The 16,475-nt window shown below is 37.4% G+C and overlaps 1 protein-coding gene across 2 annotated transcripts in view; it reads right to left on the bottom strand.

Annotated features, from left to right (window-relative positions):
- Positions 1-16,475, bottom strand: part of LOC127415416 (leucine-rich repeat transmembrane neuronal protein 4-like) — a 49,853-nt gene that overhangs the window by 11,537 nt on the left and 21,841 nt on the right. The window lies entirely within an intron of this gene.

The following is a 16,475-nucleotide window of genomic DNA, read 5'->3' as shown; positions in this document are numbered from 1 at the left end:
TGAATTAAAAAAAAATAAATAAATAAAAAAAAAATAATGGATTTCATAGGGCCCTATGTAAATGATAATTATAATTTACCAGACTGATTTATTGTGAAAAAATAACGGTCCAGGAACATGTATTAAAAAATGTAAATAGGGTCAATTTTAATTTTGATTTCAAGTTGACAAAGGTTATAAATATGAAATCTATAGATACATCAAACAGAGTAAGAGGTAGGTAGGAAGGAAACATAATGCAGGATTATCTGTTATGTTTTATTCCTCTCACAAATATAATACATAGTATTCCGAGGTATTCCGAGGTGATATGGACAGGACTGACATTTTTAAACATATGAGCATGTTTCCTGTGAAACCCTTTAAATATTCATCAGGATACTCGGAAATGAGACAATTTATATGACCGTTATGACACCACAACCAGACTACGATTTTTACAGTAATAATTTGTTAAACCGAAAATCGTACATTTTTGAATTAAAGCACTTATAGAGAAACTTTCTTTTAATTCATATTAAATTCTCTTTCTGATTTGATTTCTCTGAAAAGAAGCTCTTGAAACAAATCCTTCTTTACCTTATAGAATAAAATTTTCCATGTTATGCAGATAAATAGAATATTAGTGTCTTCACTCCTGTCTGTCAATCAAACCCAGTATGAAAACTCCATATGCAGAACAAGCTCTGCTTTCCCCTTCAGAAAATGCCGCAGGCTTGTAAAAATGTGGCAACTGCTGTTTATTAACACACGTACTTTATATCTCATCTGTTTAGCCTGTTGTTTCATGATTGCTAAAAAACGTGATGCCTGTGTTAACATCGTCCTTTTAAATGCATTTTAAATCACAGTGCAAATTTTAATTAATATTACACCAATAGCACTACAGAATGTGATCTAAATTGTAGGGTATTTATACATTATTCAAAGTATTTGTTTTACTGCTTATTAAAAAAGTTAATTAAAACTCAGATGCATTATTGTTATTTGGGAGGAAATTGATGTCACAATGCCAAAAATCTTAATGATCCTAAAATGTTCTTTGTGCAAATTAAAATGTGTTTGATTTTTGGATTGAACCCAAGATTTTTGCCATTGTGGCATTTTAATGACAATTAAGCAAATTTCAACCCTCAATTCTCATTACCATAATGTGCCTGGCCCTTCTTCTTTTCTGTTTGTTTGTATTTCTTATTATTCTTATTGATGATTCTCATTAGATTCTCATTACTGTTATACATTAATGAGAATCATCCTGTCTGGAAACAATGTTTTTTAGCCTTAACAAGGCTTATCTAAAAGTAGCTAACTACATTGAAGCTATGTAAAGAAGAAAATAATTATATATATATATATATATATATATATATATATATATATATATATATATATATATATATATATATATAACAGTCAGATAATATTTAATTCTACAATCAGATTGTATTGTCAATTTTTATTGACAAATTCAATGTCACATCATCTAATTGTTAAATTAAAAAAATTAACCATGGTTTTACTACATTAACCATATTTAAAGGTGCTGTAAGCAATTTTTTTTCATGGAAAGGTATGTAAAAAATGTTACTACTCCCTGATAGATATTAACGAAATAAGTGTTGTGAAATATCTCACCTGTCACTGTGACAGCTCTGGACTCTGTAAACAGCAAACAAAAATGTGTCTGCGGACAATGATGCTTTCGACCTGTCAATCATTTTGCACATTCTCATAGTGTTGTAGTTGCAACGAATTATTGAGATTTACTGCCATTTTTAAGCCATGTTGTTCATAAAAGTTGTCAGCTGAGGGAGCTGTTTTGCTGCTGTTGTTTTTAACAACTGTTTCTGCTTGTGTCGGTCTCAATAAAGCTAATTTGGTATCTTTGGAGTGCGGGGTTTTGGAAAGAGGGGGCGTGGCTAATCCAACGGCTGAGTCTCGTGGAAGTAGAACGGCTAAAATCGCTGACAGCAAATTTAAGCATGGTTTTTGTAGCAAAATCATAGTTACCACAAAATTAACCATGGTCACTACAGTCTTGGTTACTACAATATTACTATAGTAAAATGTCTCCGGTTACATATGTAACATCGGTTCCCTGAGATAGAGGGAATGAGACATTGCTGTAAGCACTATGGGGAGTGTCCTTCACACTACCTTTTTGAAACCCTTATACAATCGTGCCAATCTTCTGATTGGCAATGGTGTCTGAGCCCCATCCCTTTAGGCGCACAGTAGGCCTATCTAAGCGGGCGCTCAGTCACCATTTTTCTGAATTTTCTGACTGAGGGACAAGAGTGAGTCACTCGTATTATAAAACTCTGAAGCAGCAGTGCGGCCAGCTTTCACAATATCTAATTCCCTTTATCTCAAGGAACCAAGGTTACATGTATAATCGGATACGTTCCCTTTTGATTCAGTTCACTCGACATTGCTGTAAGCACTATGGGGAACGATATCTCATCACGCCACACTACGTGACATTACAATCCCAGAGTTATAACACTAAATAAATATGTTCATAAGGAGTCACAAACCACAGGCCGATGACTTATAAGTCATATTAAAGTGTATATGAATAGTCCCACGATCTATATGAACCATATAGCTATACACAGTATAGATTATTAACCCTCTCACAACAAGGTTGGGAAAGTAGGTTTTTTTTCTTATGGGAGTGCTTATGACTTTAAAAGAAGCAGTTCAACAGCATATAATTAGGTGGCTGTGTTGATTATAGTCAGTAGCCCACCCATAATAAGGGCTTGGGCTCACCCTCTTGAAAGTAAGAAGCGCTCTAATACAGAGAACTTGTGAGGAGATGAATGCCACGTCCAGGTTATAAAACCTCGTGAACGTGTTTTGTGAGGACCATCCTGCTGCCAAACATATGTCCTGTAAGGACACACCATTTGTCCACGCCCATGAAGAGGTCATGTCTCTGGATGAATGCGCTTTGACACCAAAAGGGCAATTCTCGCCCTGTGATTCATAAGCGAGGGCGATCGCATCAACAACCCAGCGAAAGAGCCTTTGTTTGGAGAGGGACATTCCTTTTGTTCGTCCTCCATAACAAATAAAGAGCTGATCCGACAGCCTAAACTGATGGGTGCACTCAACATACAGTATATGCAACGCCCTCACCGGGCATAACATTTGCATAGATTGCTCTTCATCTGAATTAAATGGTGGGAGAAAGAAGGCTTGCAAATCAACCACCTGAGCCCTGAAGGGCGTTGATAAAACCTTAGGCACGTAGTCTTTTCTAGGTTTAACGGTGGCTTTTGACAGATCTGGACCAAACTCCAGGCATGAGCTGTCAGTCGACAGCACCTGCATGTCACCCACCCGTTTAAATGAGGCCAAAGCCAATAGGAGTGTGGTCTTTCAGGAAAGCACCTGCAGCTTAACAGATTCCAGTGGCTCGAAAGGGGAGTCTGTGAGTGCATTCAGCACCAGATTCAAGTCCCAAGTCAGCACCATAGCAGGGTGAGGGGGGTTCAAATGCCTCACTCCCCTAAAGAATTTTATGACTAGATTATGTTTGCCTGTGGATCAGCCAGCCTCCAGGGCGTGGTATGCTAAGATAGTTGTTACATAAACCTTAAGCATTGACGGGGTAGGACCAGCGTCCAGCCGCTCTTAAAGGAATGTCAAAATCTCAGCTGTGGGGCAATTCACAGAGTCTTTACCACGTGAAGAGCACCAATTTACAAACATGCGCAATTTAAGTGCATAGAGGCGTCTTGTGGATAGTGCTCTAGCCTGTAAAATGGTATTCATCACCGACTGAGCCAATTCTGGCTCGTCTGATGTGCTCTGTTCAGGGGCCACACATGTAGGTTCCATAGCTATGGCTGGGGATGCCAAATCGTGCCTTGTGCTTGAGAGAGAAGGTCTCTCCTCAGCTGTCTTTCCCATGGAGCCATCTAGTATTTCTATCATCTCTGGAAACCAGGACTGATTGGGCCATTTCGGCACAATTAACAGAACTTTTTCCATGTCCTCTCGGACTTTGCTGATGACAGAATGAAGGAGGCGCACTGGGGGAAAAGCATCCTTGCGTTTCACCAGCCATTTGTGAGCCAGCGCGTCCACGCCAGGCGGGGCTTGAGACATGGAGTACCGGGGGGACAGTGGGCATTCTGGGAGGTGAATAGGTCGACTTCTGCTTTGCCGAATATTTCCCAAATCCTCATCACTGTCTGAGGATGAAGTCTCCATTCACCTGGTAATACTTCCTGGCATGACAACAGATCTGCTCTGAAATGTATACGGCCCGGGACATGTGTTGCACGCAATGATAGGAGATGACGCCCGCTCAGTTGGAGGAGGCATTGTATCATGCTCATTAATTGTGGTGATCAGAGTCCGCCCTGGTGATTTATGTATGCCAGTAGTGATTCACAATGTCAGAATGAAAAGCTCTCAAAGCTAGAAAGACAGCCAGTAGTTCTAGGCGGTTGATGTGCCACTCCCGTTTCGCACCTGTTAAGGTGCCAGAGCAGCCAGACAGCAGTGAGTCACCATGATGCACATGTGTTCAAGGCTCCAGACGCGATGTGGAACATGCCGCTCGAACCAGTACTGGAGAGGTCTCATGTGTAACAGACCTAACAGTATGACGGCAGATTGATTTGCAGTTCCCTCAAAAGCGAATCTCAAAGACCGGTTGTGATTAGGTGCAATTGGTACATGAAAGTACGCATCCTTTAGATCTATTGATGCAAACCCGTCCTGAGGATGGATGTGCGATATGATCTGTTTCTGAGTTATCATTTTGAATGGGCGCTTTGCGAGCACGTGATTCAAGCGTCTCAGATGGGCCAAAGCCTGCCATCTTACTTCGGAATGAGAAAATATCGTCTGTAAACCCCGCTGTGTGAGTCGCAGTCTAGGTTTGTCTCTATCACATTTTTTTTTTTGTTGCGAGGAGACTGTGAATGTCTGCACACAACACCCACACATCCTGTGGTCGGACCACAGATTGCAAAACGCTGGTGAAGCGAGGTGGCCGGCGTACAAACTGAATAATATAAGCATGCTCTATCATTTTTAACACCCAGTCTGACACAACCGTGAGGGACAGCGGGCTTATTGATTCATTCGCTATAAGAGATAGAGTGCCCCTCACCATAGGGAAGCAGTTGCGCATAGTGTGTGGGGTGTATGATACGTGAAGAGGAAATGGCCCTTTTTCTGAGATTGTGTGAGCATCCCGTGTTTGTAGAACAGGCGCTTCTTTCTCTTTTGTGAGAACAATCTGTTTGAGTAATACACACAGTAGCAACATTTTGAACAATGTTTTGTTCCCAATGAACAGTATTGGGGAAGAGGGGAGAAACACTGTGTGCCTCAAATCGAGCCTTCTTCTGCTCTGGGCCGTGAATAACAGTGAGCTCTAGGCTCCTTTTCACGGGGCTGGGCATGTCAGAAACGTTTCATATCAGAAAACTGGATATGCTTCTTCTTACTGAAACTTGCCAGTGCCCAATGACTTCCTAAATTTAAACTTGCTTACATCGTCTGGATACACCAATTTTTCTAAACCGTGTCCCCATCGCAGGGGTGGAGGACTGGCTGTAGTTTGCCGTGAGAGTATTAGTAGGTGCTCCACATGTGCTGGTTCCCCAAAGGCAACCCCATGTGATATCTTCCGCAAAATCATTTCCCTGGTGGCAAACTGCGTCTTCCTCGGGCAGAGGCCCCTCTGCCCCCGGTCGCCATGCTCTGTAGAAACTTCTCCCCCTTGGACCTACCAAGGGACCTCTCCACATGACATACTTCCGACAAGACTCGGTAAGACCATGTGACGTATTCCACTTAAAATACCCCCCCCCCTTTTTGGGTGGGGTGTGGTCTCCGCGGTGTCTTCCCCTTGGGAGGGTAACCCCGCGATGCAGACACTTATGGCTCCCAGTCAGTTAACAAATTCCACTCTTTTTGGGGAGAAAAAAGAGGGAACAGAGACCTCGGCTGGGCTAGCCTGTCCCTATAGTTGGGCAGTCAACTTGTTCCTGATGGACCGTTCAATGCTCATAAGAGCGTTGGGGGAGGTTACGTGTCAGCCTGGTGCACTGACTACGAGGCACACAGCAGTCTGCCCGTCACACACCGCATGTTCACGTACGCAGTTCAGCTAGTTATGGCGTTTTGTATAGGGACCCTAGTGTTACTACATCGACACAACGTCGAGTGAGTGACAGATAGGGAATATCCTGGTTACTTTCATAACCTTCGTTCCCTGATGAAGGGAACGAGACGTTGTATCCCTCTTGCCACAATGCTGAACTACCCGCTGAAATGGCCAGGACCTGGTCTCGGCTCCTTAGCGCAAAACCTGAATGAGTGGTTGCATACCATCTCCTTTTATACCCGTATGTCTGGGGGAGTGGCATGCAAATTCCACTCACCAATTCTCTTTGGCCTTTTTTCAAAAAAGCAGAGGTGTTTGGGGCTCCCAAGTGTGACCCCTAATGTCACTTCATCGACACAATGTCTTGTTCCCTCCATCAGGGAACGGAGGTTACGAAAGTAACCAGGATGTTTCTGGCTCTGATGAGTTTGTGAATGGCTTTCTTAAATTCTTTGCAGACAAATTAAAGTCTGTTTCTGAGTCTATTGCCAATGGCACACCACATACATGTGCTTCTCACACTGAGTTTTTGTCAGTCCCCAAAAAAAAAAAAAATAAATAAAAAAAAAAAAAAAATCTGTCTGCATTTACTCCTACTACTACTTCTACTATAATTGATCTAATTGTGAAGTCCAATTCTACATCCTGTCAACTTGACCCTGCTCCCACCTCTCTACTTAAAATGTGTGTCTCTGATATTTCACCTACCATCACACATTTGATAAATTGTTGCCTAGCCACTGCCACAGTTCCAGCAGAACTAAAAACTGCTGATTTAACCCCAATTCTTAAGAAACCTGGTCTTGATCATTTAAATTTGAACAATTACAGGCCAATTTCAAATTTACCGTTCCTAGCAAAAATAACTGAAAAAGTAGTGGCCTCACAATTGCAGTCTTACTTAAATTCTAATGGTATTTTTGAACCTTTCCAGTCTGGTTTCCATCCATCACATCACTGAGACTGCTCTTCTATGTCTGGTCAGTGACGTTCTCCTGTCTATGGATTCTGGGTCTACAAACATCCTAATCCTCTTTGATCTGCTTTTATGCTTTTGACACTGTTTGCCATTATATTCTCATTTCTCGCCTCTCTGAAATTGACATCACTGGTTCAGCTCTATTCTGGCTTACTTCTTACCTTACTGACAGAAAATATTTTGTCACTATACAAAATTACAAATCTACCACTGCTTCTCTAACACAAGGTGTTCCCCAGGGTTCTGTTCTTGGACCATTACTGTTTATTATTTACATGCTTCCAATTGGTGACATCATACATAAACATGGCTTTCAATTTCATTGCTATGCTGACGACATCCAAATTTACCTTACCACCAGCTCTGACTCACCACCTCTTCCTGACTCACTCAATGCATGTATTAGAGACATCAAAATTGGATGTCGCTGAATGTTCTTAAACTCAATAACAACAAAACTGAAATATTATTAATTGGATCCACTACTCAAGTAAAAAAGAATGGGCCTGTGCTTTGATTATGATGGGGCTCATGTTAAGCCCTCCCCTTCTGTCCGTAATCTTGGTGTTTTACTTGACTCCTTTCTATTTTGATTCTCATATTTCCTCTGTTGTTAAAAACACTTTCTTCCACTTACAGAATATTGCACTACTCTGATCTTCACTCACTCTGGCTGATGCTGAAATCTTGGTATATGCTCTGATCATGTCATGCCTTGATTATTGTAATGCCCTGTTTATCGGGCCAGAGCTCATCAGGCACATATTGCACAGGCGAGGAAGGCTCATCAAGTGGCAGGATGTGCCATTCGCATAGGAAACACTTGCGAAATGACACCTTTAAAAAGATGCGTTTCACGCAAGCGGCTCTTCAGTTAATGTTGTATATATATATATATATATATATATATATATATATATATATATATATATATAAAGGATAGAGTAACTCCAGCCGGAGTGCTGTGGGAAGCAGGTAGGAGTTTCTCTGAAGCGCCGCGTTGATCAACAAACCCATCCACGGAGAGCATCTTCGGCGGAGATGTGTTCACCAGAACACACTGGGGAGCAGAAAGCCTCTCGATGCAGGCGCTGAGCACAGGCGACAAGTCGTCCTGTTCGCGTCTTGCTGTGGAGTTTCGTCCACTGTAAGTGTATATTGATGGCGAAACAGACGGGTTCCAAGACAAAGACAGTCAAGTTTGCAGTTTTGAAGGAAGAAAATTCTGAAGAAATGGTGACCGAGTGCCCACTTATATAGGCCTAATGCGCGCCTAAAGGGGCGGGGCTCAGACACCATTGCCAATCAGAAGATTGGTGTGATTGTATAAGGGTTTCAACAAGGTCGTGTGAAGGACACTCCCCATAGTGCTTACAGCAATGTCAAGTGAACTGAATCGAAAGGGAACCATGGTTACTATATGGATATATACTATATGGAATTCAGTAGGCATTGCTGTCGTAAAACCATAGTTTATTGTATCAAAACCATTGTTTCTGCCAAGCAAACACCATATTTTATAAAACTGAATCAAAATTTAGTGAAAAACAGCAGCAATAAACTAAATATTTCACTTAAAAAAATAAATAAATGAAAAAGCAAAGTCCCTTTAAGCTCTGTGTGGCTCGAATGAATCAGTTAATAATTTATGTAAACTAGTTCATAAATGTACTTTAGTTAGTAGAGTTAACTACTCACAACACTATGACAAATACTGTAGTTCTTTTACAAATTAATTCATATTGTGGTGAAATGTGACACATTCTTTACAGGCTTTGTGAGAATCACCCAGGGACCTCATCAGCTAACCTTTATTTACTAGAAAAAATGAAATTATGATCCAATGTGAATTTTCTTGATAAAAAAATATGATCGTGCCTGGTAACATGTGCATGTAAAATGGCTAGAAATACATTTTAGCTTAGCATAAAGCTGACAATTTACACAAGGTTTATTTCTATTTCTTCTGCTCCAAACTTACTTCAAACTTACTTCTCTGTCTGCTCGTATGAATGTAACACATCATAAGAAAGTGTTTCACCGCTGTTCAAATGCACTTTGGATCGCATCATTTATATGTATAATGTTTTCCATCTGAAAGGACTAAATATTAAATGAAACAAATGACAATAAAATGCAAAGTAATCTCTTCAGTAATCAAAATACTTTTTGAATGTAACTGTATTCTATTTACCAATGTTCAAAATTGTAACTGTTGTGGAATACAGTTACTTATATTTTGTATTTTAAATACATAATCCCGTTACATGTATTCCATTACTCCCCAAACCTGTCCTTATCAAGTGCATAATAACTAAACAAGTATCCACTTAGAAACCTTCAGCAGCAAGGAAAAATGAACAATTCCATGCTGAGACGAGAAGTAAGAACAGGTCTAACACCACACTTTAATTTGCAAATTCAAAATGCATTTTCCACCAGGTTATGTATCAGAATCAAAACGCACACATCACTGATAGTTTGCTTTAAATTTTGGACTGCCAACTGTATGGGAGATGTGCTTAAAGGAATAGTTCAACAACAAATTCAAATTCTGTCATTATTTACTCACCCTTGTGTTATTGCAAACTTGCATCCTGTAATTTTTTTTCTATAGAAAACAAAAGGAGACTAATTAAATAAGTAAATAATTATTTCAATATTATTTTTTTATATAACAAAATTTTAATATACATGCATATTAATAGAAGTATTGTTTATTCATCATATAAATATAAGGGCTAAACTATTTAAAAAAAAATCTAATTGTGATTATTTTGGAAAATATTGCGCTTGCGATTTGAACTGCGATATGATTATTAACCAAAAAACAAAACAAAAAACAAAAATTAAGTCATGGGCAAACATGCTCTACTGCCAATAGAAATACTGTTCAAGAAAGGGTGTTCACACTTGAGTCCTCTTAAAAAGAACCAGACGAAATAAATAAAAAAATAGAGTAAATATATACACTGGCAGCCAAAAGTTTGGAATAATGTACAGATTTTGCTCTTATGGAAAGAAATTGGTACTTTTATTCACCAAAGTGGCATTCAACTGATCACAATGTATAGTCAGGACATTGATAATGTGAAAAATGACTATTACAATTTGAAGAAAAAAATGCAGAACTTCTTACACTACTTCAAAAAATCCTCCATGTGCAGCAATGACAGCTTTGCAGATCCTTGTTATTCTAGCTATCAATTTGTCCAGATACTCAGGTGACATTTCACCCCACACTTCCTGTAGCATTTGCCATAGATGTGGCTGTCTTGTCGGGCACTTCTCACGCACCTTACAGTCTAGCTGATCCCACAAAAGCTCAATGGGGTTAAGATCCAGAACACTCTTTTCCAATTATCTGTTGTCCAATGTCTGTGTTTCTTTGCCCAGTCTAACCTTTTCTTTTTGTTTTTCTGTTTCAAAAGTGGCTTTTTCTGTGCAATTCTTCCCATAAGGCCTGCACCCCTGAGTCTTCTCTTTACTGTTGTACATGAAACTGGTGTTGAGTGGGTAGAATTCAATGAAGCTGTCAGCTGAGGACATGTGAGGCATCTATTTCTCAAACTAGAGACTCTGATGTACTTATCCTCTTGTTTATTTGTACATCTGGCCTTCCACATCTCTTTCTGTCCTTGTTAGAGCCAGTTGTCCTTTATCTTTGAAGACTGTAGTGTACACCTTTGTATGAAATCTTCAGTTTTTTGGTAATTTCAAGCATTATATAGCCTTCATTCCTCAAAACAATGATTGACTGACGAGTTTCTAGAGAAAACTGTTTCTTTTTTTTTTTCTTTTTTGCCATTTTTGACCTAATATTGACCTTAAGACATGCCAGTCTATTGCATACTGTGGCAACTCAAAAACAAACACAATGTTAAGCTTCATTTAACGAACCAAACAGCTTTCAACAAGTGATTTTCTAGTACCAAATTAGCAATTCAGCATGATTACTCAAGGATAAGGTGTTGGAGTGATGGCTGCTGTCTAGATTTGATCAAAAATGACTTTTTTCAAATAGTGATGGTGCTGTTTTTTACATCAGTAATGTCCTGACAATACTTTGTGATCAGCTGAATGCCACTTTGGTGAATTAAAGTACCAATTTCCTTCCGAAACAGTAAAATCTGTACATTATTCCAAACTTTTGGCTGCCATTGTAGAGTGAAATATACAGCATATAGAAAGAAAAAAAGACTCACATCATCTTCACTTTGTATATACAGTAAACAATGTGTATCTGTTTTTGTCGACTTTGTGATTGGGTCTCAGCCCACTTTTCATCATTGCTTTTAGGAACCAAATAATAAGTGATTAAGTTAAGAAATAATTATGGATATATATATATATATATATACTGTATATATTTAATAATATAAACAACAACTATTATTATTATTATAAAACAGTACCATATTTATGTAATATTTTCTTAACCTACATGCAGCATAGCTATGCAGGCCTTTATTTTGGTGGAAGCTATTATTTTGGCAGTACACTGAAGGAAGTAGTAGAGATGACAATAGGCCTTTAATGCAGAGAAATGCTCTCATTCAAATTTCTGTCCACAAAAACAAGGTGTTATGAGGTTACTTTAGATTTGGATAGTAACTTTTAGTGGCCAAGCATATTAGGAATTGCTCAAATGTGCAATTAGTGAATCGACAGTGCTGTAAATTTAACACTATTGGCTCATTGGCCTCATGCATGGTTTGAGTATATGTAGTAAATTACAGAGAACAGAGCTGTGCACATACAATAAGCACAGTGAGCAGCGTGTGCAGACTATTTATTTATTTAAATTACAATCTTTGCAGTTTGATAATCGCACTACGTCATACAGCGATTGCAATTTCATTTTGATGAATCTTTTTGCCCTTACATATGTGTATATACTGTACATGTATTTACTGTATATACTGTATGTATGTGTGTGTATATATATATATATATATTTACAACATAATATATAATTTATACTAACATAATATACTAATTTATGTAATGTGAGAACGACTAGTAATTTAAATGAATTTCACATTACTCATTACTGCTCAATGCAACTTGGTGGTCGAATTCTTTTTCTACTAAACATAATCAAAACAACTGTACAAATTAAGTATAAAATATTAATTCTTCTTCACTATGTTTTTAAGCTAAATGTATTCTATTTACTTGCATGAACTGCTGAATGTTGATCCATGAGTATGCTTCAAGCTGGTTTATGCATCCGATGGCTGCAGAGTAAAATGTGGTTCCTCTTTCAAGCCCTATTTAGTCTAATGTGTGCATGAACTTTAGCACTCACCACACCCCCTGTAGACAGTAGTACATTTGATTTAGTTGATTTGTTCTGTTTGGTACATCTGTCATGTCTGTTTTGTACAGGAATATGTGTGTGTGTGTGTGTGTGTGTGTGTGTGTGTGTGTAAGAGACTGTATGTGTATGTGTGTGTGCATTTTTGTAAACAAGATGCAGTCCCAGTGAGAGACAAAAAAGTGTGTGAGAGAGTATGGGAAAGAGGCTAAATGTACGTAAAGTGTTTATAAGAAAAAAATCTAATTCATAGATGTACAAAACAATGTACATAATATCATGTGTAAAGCCACAATTGATGTCTGGGATGAAATTGATCCAAAATTGAATATATATATATATATATATATAAATATATACAGTATATTATGTTTTGATAGTCTTGACAAAGTCAAAAAGTTTGGTTCTAGTACTAAAATCTATGTGGCATTTAAAAATTATTCTCTATTTCTCCCAGGTCAAAAATTACCCGAATGCATTAGGAGGTTTAAGAAAGATTTTGTTGTTTTAAAACTCAATAAAGCATTAACATTTATAACCTCATCTGAACATTTATCTCACTTTTAGCACCACAAAGTGGACATTTCCATTTCTGCGATACGTTTGCGGTACTGCGTAATGTCATTGAAAAAATTTCACCACAGTAATGTAATTTTCATAAGATCAAGCCGACCTTTTGTCTTCCACAGAGAAAATCCATACAGTTTAAAACAATATGAGAGTAAATAAATTATGACAGAATTATCATTTTTAGGTGTACTATCCCTTTAAATGTATTTATATTATGGCATATGGTATGATTGAATGCTTGATTGTGATTGGTGGAAAACTGTTCCAAGGTGTTGATTTATTTTTTATAACTTCACAGCTGTGAAGAAGTTGCTGGTTTGTTGACCGCATTACAGTTCCATGTAATTTTGCCACATTATTTTTGAATTGCAACACTTTTGAACTAGTAACGCTGACTTGGACTGTTTCTAACCAGAATGCTTAATCTGGGCATAAGTTGATCAACACAAAAGAGGTTTTAGGGATAAAAACCTGAAAAAATGTCTTGAGGTAAACAAATGTACATGTGGTGACCATGGTAAGTGGAATAATTGACACTGGACCACTGAATTATTGAAAATAATTTCATCGTTGCTGCATTATCACCTCAGGGTGAGCATTAATTTTCAATAATTCAATGTTCTGTCTTTAATTATTCCTTACTTGAAATGCATAAGCTTGGCAGTACGCAAAATGAGAAACATGTATTTGGTTAAATAGGAAAATGGATCATTTTGGTTTCTAAATGTCTCTAGCATTTAAATGGTTTCATGCTCCCGGCTACCAATAATTCATCACAAGAACAAATTGCGGTCAGCACAATCCGTGTTTTTCCTAGTTGCACGTGATACCGTACCATTTACTTCCATTCTGTGGTCAAAAGATGCAATAAAAGTGAAAGGTGACTGAGGCTAATAATCTGCCTAACATTTCCTCTTATGATTCATATGAGAAAGAGAGTCATATGGGTTAGGAACAACATGAGGCTGAGTAAAGTTCACTCTGTGATGCATGGCAGGAAAGCGTGTAAAAAGGACACAGTGAGAATGTGATAAATTGTGGACAACTAAGCCGGTGCGACCTACCATGCTTTTAGTTTCTCTTGGGATGGGACAGAAAATCTAATTAGCTATAATTGAGGCGTGTACCTCTTCATCACAAATGCCATAGATTTTCTGGTTTGGTTTGTAAAAGATTTTATAAAGGAACTTTAATTATTTTGCATCATCCAAAATGACGGAGAGAGAGACCACACTTTCTAGAGTCAGATCAATTTGCCATAAACACAAGCAAAAAAATAAATAAAAAAATAAAACTCAAATAAGCGCTCCTACTCATTAAGTGTCAAAACTGAATATGTGATGACCTATTACAACACAGAGCACTAAAGACATACACAAATGAATGTTGTAGCAGCCCTGAGCAGAGCTAAAGACTAGGCATTAATCTAAGGTGATGGAATACATGAATATGTACATTGATTTTCAACAGCTGGTACTTGTAAAGGGCAAAACATTTAATGCATACAGTATAGAAAAAAGAATGCAACATATAATGCCATCATTTAACTACATAATTACACAAGGCTGTCGGTTCCTTTGCATTCCATGATGAACATATGGCTGATCATAATAACTTACAATAATGCCATGGTGATTGTTTTGTTTTTAATGTCAAGAAGGATTTATTTCTGTAAGGCATCTAAGGATGACACTACTTTGCTTGGGTTGTTGTTAGCTATGAATTAGGTTTAATTGAGGAAGTCCATGAGGTTAAAATATAAAGTCAATTATAAAGCACTTGAAAGTGTTGCAACTTTGAACTAACTGCTGTGATGGTCACAGGATGAACTTATTTACAAGATTTAATTAGAATGTTGATTCTTTAAACTAGCAGTGAATCCAACTTTATATATTTTTATGTGTTTGCTTTCTGTTTTTTTTTATAATATAGGACAATAGGAAATAGACAGGGCATATTCAAACCTGAGCCCATGTGTGCACTTATATGTTGTGTGAACATGCGCTACCCACTGTGCCATAGCTCCAGTAAGTGAATCCAATTAAAATGAATGGTTCACCCAAAAATGAATGTTCTGTCTTCTTTTTCTCACCCTCATGTCATTTCAAACCTCTTATTTATGTGGCACACAAAAGGGGACATTTTGAATAATCTTTACACTGATCTTTCCCAAACAACACATATTCATAATAACCATTTCAGTCAAGCTCCAAAAAGGCCAGAAAAACACACAGAACACACAAAAGTAGGTCATACTGTACTACGCTATGCCCCAAGACTTCTGAAGTCATACCATAGCTTTGTGTGAGGAAAAGACAAAAAAATAAGTTGTCACTGATAACCTTGCCCTCTGCTGTAGCTCTGAAATCTAAAAAAAAAAAAAAAAAAAAATCATCAACAACAAAAAAAACAAAAAAAAACATGGTTACTACAGTTTTACTATATGAACACCATGGTTCATTTGTGGTACAAGTACAATGGTTTTTTTCCAAGGCTCCTACCAAAATAAAATATCCCTTATGAAAATTCACCATGGTTTCACTATAGTAAAATTCCTGTCACCATGTTTTTAGGGTAGGAACATGGTACTTGTACCACAAATTAACCATGGTGTTACTATGGTATTTGCTGTAAAACCATAGCAACCACAACATTTACCATGGTTTTACTACAGTAGCTATATTTAAACAATTATATATTTTTTGGAAAACCATTGTAATAATGCAGAAAAAAGGAAATAAAAACCAATCTTTCTGCCAAAAAAACAAAAAACAAAAAAACAACATGGTTACTACAGTTTTACTATATATAGTTGTTTTTTTCACCAAGGCTCCTACCAAAAAACATGCCATGATGAAAATCAACTTTGGTTTAACTATAGTAAAACTGCAGTAAACATGTTTTTTTTGGGGGGGTGGGGTCGGCACCAGGGTTTAAAAAACAAAAACAAAAAAAAAAAAAAAAACAAATCCATGGTGTTACTATGGTATTTGTAGTAAAACCATAGCAACCACAAAATTTACCATGGTTTTTTACTGCAGTAACCAAATTTAAACCATGATATAAGTTGAAAACACTTGTAATGGTATGGTAATAAAAATAAATAATTCTGCCAATCAACTGTTACTACAGTTTTGCTATAGTAACACCATTGGACTTTGCCCCATTTTTCAACTAGGTTATTTGTAGTAAACCCATAGAAAAATTTTTAAAAACAAAAAATAAAATAAAACAATGGTTATAAAAATCAGTTATTCTGGCAAAAAACAAAACAAAACAACAACAACAAACAAAACATAGCAACCACAGTTTTACTATAGTAACACCATGATTTTTACCAAGGCTCCTACCCTTTTTTTTTCTTCGTCAAAATGATTTTTATTACCATAGTTTTTTCCCCCCAAGGGTTTACTTCAAATACCATAGTTGAAAAAGGGGTGAATTCCAATTGAAAGTGATCATCCCTATGC

The sequence above is a fragment of the Myxocyprinus asiaticus genome, chromosome 24 (assembly GCF_019703515.2).
Source record: "Myxocyprinus asiaticus isolate MX2 ecotype Aquarium Trade chromosome 24, UBuf_Myxa_2, whole genome shotgun sequence".
In the NCBI taxonomy this organism is placed as follows: domain Eukaryota; kingdom Metazoa; phylum Chordata; class Actinopteri; order Cypriniformes; family Catostomidae; genus Myxocyprinus; species Myxocyprinus asiaticus.
Note: the sequence above shows the minus strand (reverse complement) of the source record. Positions and strands in the feature narration are given on the sequence as shown.